This window comes from Idiotropiscis lumnitzeri, chromosome 6, assembly GCF_059441095.1.
Source record: "Idiotropiscis lumnitzeri isolate Australia: NSW breed Sydney's pygmy pipehorse chromosome 6, RoL_Ilum_1.0, whole genome shotgun sequence".
Taxonomy (NCBI): domain Eukaryota; kingdom Metazoa; phylum Chordata; class Actinopteri; order Syngnathiformes; family Syngnathidae; genus Idiotropiscis; species Idiotropiscis lumnitzeri.
This window is the reverse complement of record NC_142396.1, coordinates 21,968,380-21,976,920: the sequence shown is the minus strand read 5'-3', so window position 1 is coordinate 21,976,920 and position 8,541 is coordinate 21,968,380.

Below are 8,541 nucleotides of genomic sequence, written 5' to 3'. Positions count from 1 at the left end.
AAAGTATTTCAACTGAAGAAAGGGAGGTTGGTTTTGTGTTGTGGGAACCCAGCTGGTAGGAGAGGGTGAAATTGAACAGACAGAGTAACAGTGACCAACGAGTGTGATGAGGGTTGAGCCGCTTGGCAGAGCGAGGGTTGGCGAGGTTTTTATGGTCGGTCCAGTTGATAAAAGCAATGACGGATTCCTCGAGCCAGTGCCTCAATTCATGTAATGCCAACATGACTGCCAATAACTCTCTGTTACAGACATCATAGTTCCTTTCAGCAGGGGAAAAACAATGGGGAAAAAAGGCACGGGGATGGATTTTCTGCATCTCAGGATCATGCTGAGACAGGATAGCTACTACACCAATTTCCAAATCATCTACTTTCACGTTAAATCGCTGTGCTGGGTCAAGATGCTTGAGGACCGGGGCACTGGTGAACAGCTCTTTAAGATGGATGACCGCTTGGGAAGCTGCAGGGGTCCGCTGAAACGGGATAAAGGTGGAAGTGAGAGAGGTGAGAGGGCAGGCCACCTTGCGGATGAACCTCTGGTGAAAGTTGGCGAATCAGAGGAAGCCCTGCAGCTATTTCCGAGTGGAAGGGGTGGGCCAGTACCTCACAACAAGGCTCATGGTAGGGTCTGGTCGGAGTGGGCCTTAGGCGATGATGTTGCCCAAGTACTGCACAGAACGGACATGGAATTTACACTTCTCAGGCTTCACAAACAGGTGGTTCTCGAGGAGGCGTTGGATGACTCGACGGACACGCTGAAGAGCTTTTACATAGCTTTACACCACAATAACTGCCAACTTTTATCTCCATTACATCGCATCTGTGTTTTTCCAGACTGTGACATAGGTAAAAAGGCTGAGGAGGCTGGAGCTGTCCTGCTGACTCTAAACCTACTCAAAAGCAACATTCAACATGCCAGGAGGGCTGAAGCATACCTTTTAGTCATACAGGTTTTTGCAGCATCAGGTAAAATGATTTATTGTATTAGATTCTTAGAGAATATTTTATTTGAAACAAGCTTCAACAAATAAAAATATTTACACACAGTATATATTTTTAGTATGCTGTAGCACTTCACAGTACACCGGCAAACTACTGTAATAACATTTTCAAAGGTATGCATTATCGTTCTAATTCTTAATGGATACTTTACACATAACAGCATGATGCTCTATTATGTTGTGGGTAGTAAGGTTCACCTTTTTCCAATTAGGTGAAATACGACAGCCGTGTATCCATAGGCTCGCATGAAGAGATTTTTTTTTCTGATGGCGGTGTGGAAAGGCCATGGGCATTGTTGTGTTTCAATGTGAAAGATGTTATCTGAATTCAACGGTAAGTGGTGGCTTGTGAGCTTTCATCATGAGAAGTCACAACATACAAAAAAAAAGCAAAATATGAATCTGGACTTCACAATGACACAGATTATTCGCATGAAAACCCTCGAGGGAAAAAAAAAGATTCATTGTACTGCTGGACTTTATTCCATCACCAAATCATAACAGCAAAATGTGTGAGTTTAAAATAAATAAAGTAGTTTTAGAAACAATAGTTATCTTTATTCAATTAAATTCACTTAAACAACTTTACATCATTTTTATATGTATATTTTTGGTAGCTTTTGAATAGCGCATTCCGCCCAAAAAAACAGATGGAAGTCAGTGAAAATAACATGATGGAATGATGATTACAGTTTAAGTTTATGGACTGACGATGATGGACGGGTGCCCTGGATGCTGTTGAATGATTAATGACAGACCGGCAAAATTTTGTAAATTGCCCTCCTCTGCTGATTAAGCAAACTTTTTAAGCATACAGGCTAATTATAGAATGACTGTCATGATCTGTATTTGTTGTTTTTGGTTTAGTATTTAGTTTCCTGTGTTTCCTTGTGTTTGGTATGACTCGTCATGTTCATTGTGTCCACCTGTGTTTGCCTACCCAAGCCCCAGTGTTAACCAATCAGGTCCTTCCATCCCTTTGGTCTTGTCCAGGTGCTCCTCGTTGTCTCGTCAATTTGTTTGTTTGTATTTAATTCCCTGTTTTCTTTCAGTTCTGGTCGGTGCATTACCCTTGTTAGATGTCCCTGTCAGATGTCCATGTCAGTGTCTACGGCCGGTGTCCTCCTGCTTGTCTCGCTTTATTTTCAGTTTAGTTTTGTTGCTCCCAGTTGTTTTGTACTTTTGTTTTTTTTTGTTGTTGTTTTTTTTAATTTTATTTTATTAAATACCCTTTAAGTTGTCCGTGCTTTTTGGAGGCTTCCCCTTCCTCAACCTCCACCACAACCTGACAATGACCAAGTCCAAATGATCTACTTGAAATTCTTTCTTTTAATTCAACTGCCCAGTCCAGAGTACTACATTTTTTTTTCTCTTTTTGGTGCAAATGATATGTCAGTTTAAATCACAGTTTGTGCATCGTTACATCTTGAAAAAAAAAAAAGTCAGTTTTTGCGCACATCTTTATTAGCCATTACATAAACAGGTTTGTTTTGACTTTTGATATTTAGGTTGTGTGTGTGGTTGCCGCAGGGCGAGTGAACTGTAGCGGTGATGAAGGGAGTATTTGGCTTTAAAAGTCTGGAATAGCTGGCTTAGCCTGTTTGGATGAATACTTTTTAAATCGAGGAATTGTCCACAATTTTTCCTACATTTGCTTTAACTTGTTACTAACAGGAATCTGAAATTAATAAATTTGAATCCCAAACTTAATAAGCATAAAGCTTGTATCCTGGAAACAGCTGAGAATAGGGAGGGTAACTAACTGAAGTATCTTTTGTGTGAATAATTATGTTGTGACACCAGGCTACACTAAAACTATACTCTTATGTGCTTTAATTATTTCTGCAATTTAATATGGCTGCAATGTACTAGACCACATCACAAATACAATAGTCTACATTAGTGGTCCTGAATAACCGGTACTTGTTTGCGAGCCGTTTGGTACTGGGTTGCACAGACAGACTGGGGAAAAAAAGAAAAACAAAGATTTTTTTTTTCTTGGTCTTGTAGCGGAGCATATACGTGCATATATTTTTTGTCAGTACCTTTTTTAATGTAATCTTTTACTGTGTTACAGTTTCAACATCAAAACTTATTGGGTCAAACCAAGGAGTGGATATCATCTACAACCTTATCCCTCATTATACAACCAAGAATCTACAAACTGTTACGTATGTACTGAATGAACACTTGCATGCATTCAGAGCTAATTGGATTGAAGTTATACACTCTAATTATAACAAACTGGAGATTCTGATGCCTTTTGTCATTCCTTGGGCTCTGCTTCTTATAACATCCACGGTGAATCTCGACTCATGTTCAATTGATAATGGAAAATCCATGCAGTCATTCTGGTGCTACATTTCAGAACAAATTGATTGAGAGAATGTAGTAATCTCTCTTGAAAACAGGTTTGAGGTTGGAAAAGGGGGTGGAATTACAAGATAAACCTGAACCTTTGCTTGGGCACCTCCATTTTCCATTATGCAGCGGCTAAATGGCTGACTGGGGGCTCAAAATAAAGGGCCAAAGGAACGATTCAGGCAGACTCGACTGACAGACTCGAAGGAATCATCAAAAGAAAACAAAAATGACAAAAACTGACTTGGAACAGAATGAGAGACTGTGGAAAGAACTGGAAAAATCCAAATTTGAGTCAGAGTCAGGATTGCAGAGAAGCTTAACTAATTGTGCAGGGAAAACGGGTTAACTGTTGATTCTACTGCTGTGTTGATCCACTGTTATGCATACGTGGTGCTAGTTGACATAATTCCCCCATGAAACTAAGAGTTTAGGGTTGTTACGACCGGCTCTGCTAGGGAAGGAGGGAAGTAACATAAACCAAGCTGTTAAATGGTGTGGAGAGAGTTTACAATTTATTTTTAGTAAAGAAAAGAGGTAGGGTTCAAACAAATGATCTCAACCAAACAGTATTAACCCAAGTTCACAAATGTGTACAAGTAACAAAAGCAAGCGTCTCGAAAATTCACAAAAGTCCAACCAAGAGACACCACGAGCGCAAGCGAGGCGAACTGAACTCTAAAGTTCCAGCCGCCCTGAGCAGCTGGACCGAGGTCCTTTTATTGGTCCCAGCTGCACAGGTGGAGCTTGTTCATTGGGACGTCCATGAGTAACGAGCAGGAACGAAGTCCACCAACGGGGAACGAGCAGGAACGAAGTCCACCAACGGGGAACGAGTGGCAAAGCAGTCCAGCAATGGGGAACGAGCAGGAAATCAGGCCCGTGATGAGGCACAAGTCCATTGACTTTACAAACGAAAGGGTGGAAGAGTTACTGCAATACAACAAGGGCGTGGCCTTGTAGGTGGGCCCTAGCCCAGGGCCGTAACACTTCCCCCCCTTAAAATACAAAACAAACATTTGTATTAAGTACAACATACACAAAATTCAAAGTAAAGTTGGTCATACTTATACAAAGGTGGATAGCTGGACCCAAAGTGCACCTAAAGAGTGTTGGATAGCAAGCAACAGTAAAATTTCTTTTGCAATGGGCGATTAACAGAGTTGGCATCTATGGAATTTTCGTGAACCTAATATGATGTACCCCACTATCATCCTCCTGCATCAGGACTCCACCAGCACCGGCAAATATGGCAAATTTGCGTTTTCCGCTTTTTAACACGTGTGTTCACTGCAGAGTTCGCGCCACTGAATTCTTGTTTTATTTCATATGGACCGGAAAATGTGTTGGCTGATAATGTGCTACCAGTAACAGGAGGGAAAACAAGCACTTTATCACGGATTCCGGAGTCACGTCTCACGGCCTTTTTGACATAGCGACGCTTTATTTTTGGCTGTGCATCGGCAAGTGCAGTATGGGTAATTTTGTTTGTCTTCAGAGGATGCTCACGAAAGGTGCTAACATGATCAAGAACATTCGGTGAAACTGACGAGGACGGTAATAACATTTTATCCCTTTGTGCCTTTAACAGTGGAATTAACTTATTTGGTTTACCTGTTGGTTTCAAGGGTTCTGAAAGCGCAGACACAAAAATGCTATCGCCCAGGTCCACGTCAGTGTTTTTACGCAACTGAGCACGCGTAATGGCACATATGGGATATATCGCTGAAATACTTTCGTCACCTTGAGGCCAATACCTCCAAGGAAGGAGTTACTTTACCCCCTGCGATGTCATTTCCCATTAGCATTTGCACACCCTCTATGGGCAACTCAGGGCAAACGGCGACAGGAAAAAATCCATTAACAAGTTGTGATTGTATATGCACACGATGAACAGGATAGGGACTATATCCCATATTTATTCCGCGAAGTACCGATCTGTATCCGCAATAGGATTTATCCGAAAATAGTAGTGCACTAGCCAAGATTACCGAGTGAGAGCCACCAGTGTCTCGGAGAATGCGAATGGGGCGCTCATCAGAGGGTTCACCCGAAAGGGAGACTACTCCCTCAAAAACAAATGGCTTAAAACAGGGGTCAAATGGTTGTTTATCATCTGGGTTCAAGCCAACTGTATCCGATTGAATTAAACCAACACCTTTGGTTTGGGGTGCAGACCGATACGATTTCTGTTTTAGCACAGGGCAGACTGAGATGATATGTCCAGTTTTATGGCAGTAAAAACACTCGGTCTTTGTTGGTGAGTTTAGGAGGCGAAGTGCTCATAGGTGGGGGTACATGGGAACTTTTTACAGGATTGGTAAAGACATTTCTGTGGGTTAATACAAATTCATCAGCTAAAACAGCAGCTCCAGAAAGACTGTTCACTTTTTGCTCATTTAAGTAGACAACAACACGTTCTGGGAGATTGCTCTTAAAGTCCTCCAACAACATGAGTTCCCGAACAGCGGAAAATGTTGCATCTTGCACAGATGCACACCATTTATCAAAAAGAGTTCCCTTCTCCCGAGCAAATTCAACGTATGTGCGGTTTGGGGCTTTTCTAAGATTTCGAAATTTTTGTCTGTATGCCTCAGGCACTAACTGGTAGGCACGCAAGATGGCAGTTTTGACGGAATCATAACATAAACTTTCTTCAAGGGGCAAGGCCGCAATTACTTCCTGTGCTTTTCCAGACATTTCGGATTGTAAAAGAATTGGCCAAACATCACGTGGCCACTGTAAAGCCATCGCGATTCTCTCAAACGCTGAGAAATATGCATCATTCTCATTTTCTTGGAATTTAGGCATAAGAGGAATGCATTTACTTACATCAACGGGATTGAGGGTCTGGAAGGTCGAAGACAGGCCTGCCCCAAGGCCAGGGCTCGGCAGATTTCACTGAGTTTCAAGCTCCAGCCGCTTGAGTTTGACAGCTTTGTCTGCCTCAATCTCCATTTTCCGCACCTCCAATTCCACATGGGCTTTGCGGGCACTCTCCCTTTCCTCAGCTTCCAATTTGAGGCGAGCTAGACGAACCTTTAGTTTCGCCTCACTAGCCGACCCAGGAGAACGAGAGGTCAAGAGGGGGTCTCCACGAGAGGGACTGTACAGTTGATCAGACCGTTCATCGCCCTCGGACGCCGCACCCTCAGTTAGGGAGAGACCCAGGAGGTGTCTCTCTCCGTCCCTAGGAGGTGTCACAAACCCTGGATTGGGCTTTGGAGAAGGGTGTTCAACTGGCAAAACCAGCAGGCCTATTTCCACCAACCTATCCCGAATGTGCATGCGGAGGTCATCCTTTCGGAGTTGTTTTGGAATCTGCAACTTAAAATGTTCAACAATACTGAGTAAATGAGATTTCTTGCACATCTCCAGGACCTGCATTGACGGATTGGCAACAAAATCTAAGACACTAAACGTTGCCATCTTTACCTAATTGCACGAACGAGCCAAATTACCTACACTTTAAAAAAAACAATTGCAACTCTTCCCTTACTCCAACGCCGGGAAATGGTGTATGATTTGGAAAAGTAGATCCCGGACGAGCCCCCAATATGTTACGACCGGCTCTGCCAGGGAAGGAGGGAAGCAACATAAACCAAGCTGTTAAATGGTGTGGAGAGAGTTTACAATTTATTTTTAGTAAAGAAAAGAGGTAGGGTTCAAACAAATGATCTCAACCAAACAGTATTAACTAGTGATGGGTCCAACGACACCGAGGCGTCGATGCGCGCGCCGAGCTTCCAGGGCAAACCCCGTGTCGGTGCGCGTACTGCTTTGAGAAAGTTACGTGACCACTACCAGAATCGTGTCGACACAGCGGTCGCGCGCCAAACTGTGTTCATAAGGAAGCGCATCTGTCAACAGGATGGACGCTCAAAACAAGCATCGAGTTATTGGCGCGTTACTTTGCGTTAAAGATCCGCAAGATGGAAGACGTCACTGTTGATGCGCACTCAGAGGTGCAGCGCTATATGTCAGCAGGACACGTTGCACGTACGGAAGACCCGCTCTTATACTGGAAGTCCATGGAGGCAACGTTCCCTCACCTATTTATATTAGCCACACAGGCGTTGTGCACACCGGCCTCTTCAGTGCCTTGTGAGAGGATCTTCTCAAAGGCGGGGGAAATTGCCTCAAAAAAAGAAATAGACTGAATAACAAAACGCTGGAGAAACTAATTTTTTGGAATAAAAATCTTTAATTACAATGAGTCCATTGTCATTCACAACACCTTTACTTGGGCATTCAGACAGATGTTCTCTTAATTTATCAACTGCGTCTCGAATATCAAAGATTTTTTTTATGAAATTGCGTGTATGTAAAAATAATGTGAAAGCAAATGCCTAATCAGAATCAGAAATCTCTGTCATTGTACTCAAGTGTGCAACGAGATTAGAGAGCTCCCCTCTCCAGTGCAATACAACAATAATTCAGTTAAATATATAAATTAGATAAATAAGAGAATAATGAGTGCGATGGAAAGTAATACGAAATAGGATATATAAAAACACATCACGTCGCTAATCAATGGAATTGGATAAAATTAGTTTGACAGATCAGTGTCAGATGACCCTGTCAAATGTTTCCTGCAAGTCCACCAGGTGTCAGTATTCAGCAACACAGTGTCAACACAGTGTCAATACATTGTGTCACTGTGTCGAAACGAGACAGGATGCCTCATCTACCCATCACTAGTATTAACCCAAGTTCACAAATGTGTACAAGTAACAAAAGCAAGTGTCTCGAAAATTCACAAAAGTCCAACCAAGAGACACCACGAGCGCAAGCGAGGCGAACTGAACTCTAAAGTTCCAGCCGCCCTGAGCAGCTGGACCGAGGTCCTTTTATTGGTCCCAGCTGCACAGGTGGAGCTTGTTGATTGGGACGTCCATGAGTAACGAGCAGGAACGAAGTCCACCAACGGGGAACGAGCAGGAACGAAGTCCACCAACGGGGAACGAGTGGCAAAGCAGTCCAGCAATGGGGAACGAGCAGGAAATCAGGCCCGTGATGAGGCACAAGTCCATTGACTTTACAAACGAAAGGGTGGAAGAGTTACTGCAATACAACAAGGGCATGGCCTTGTAGGTGGGCCCTAGCCCAGGGCCGTAACAAGGGTGTCGCGGGACCGGACGGGTTTGTTTTTGTGTGCGAGATGTCCAGTTTACTTCCTG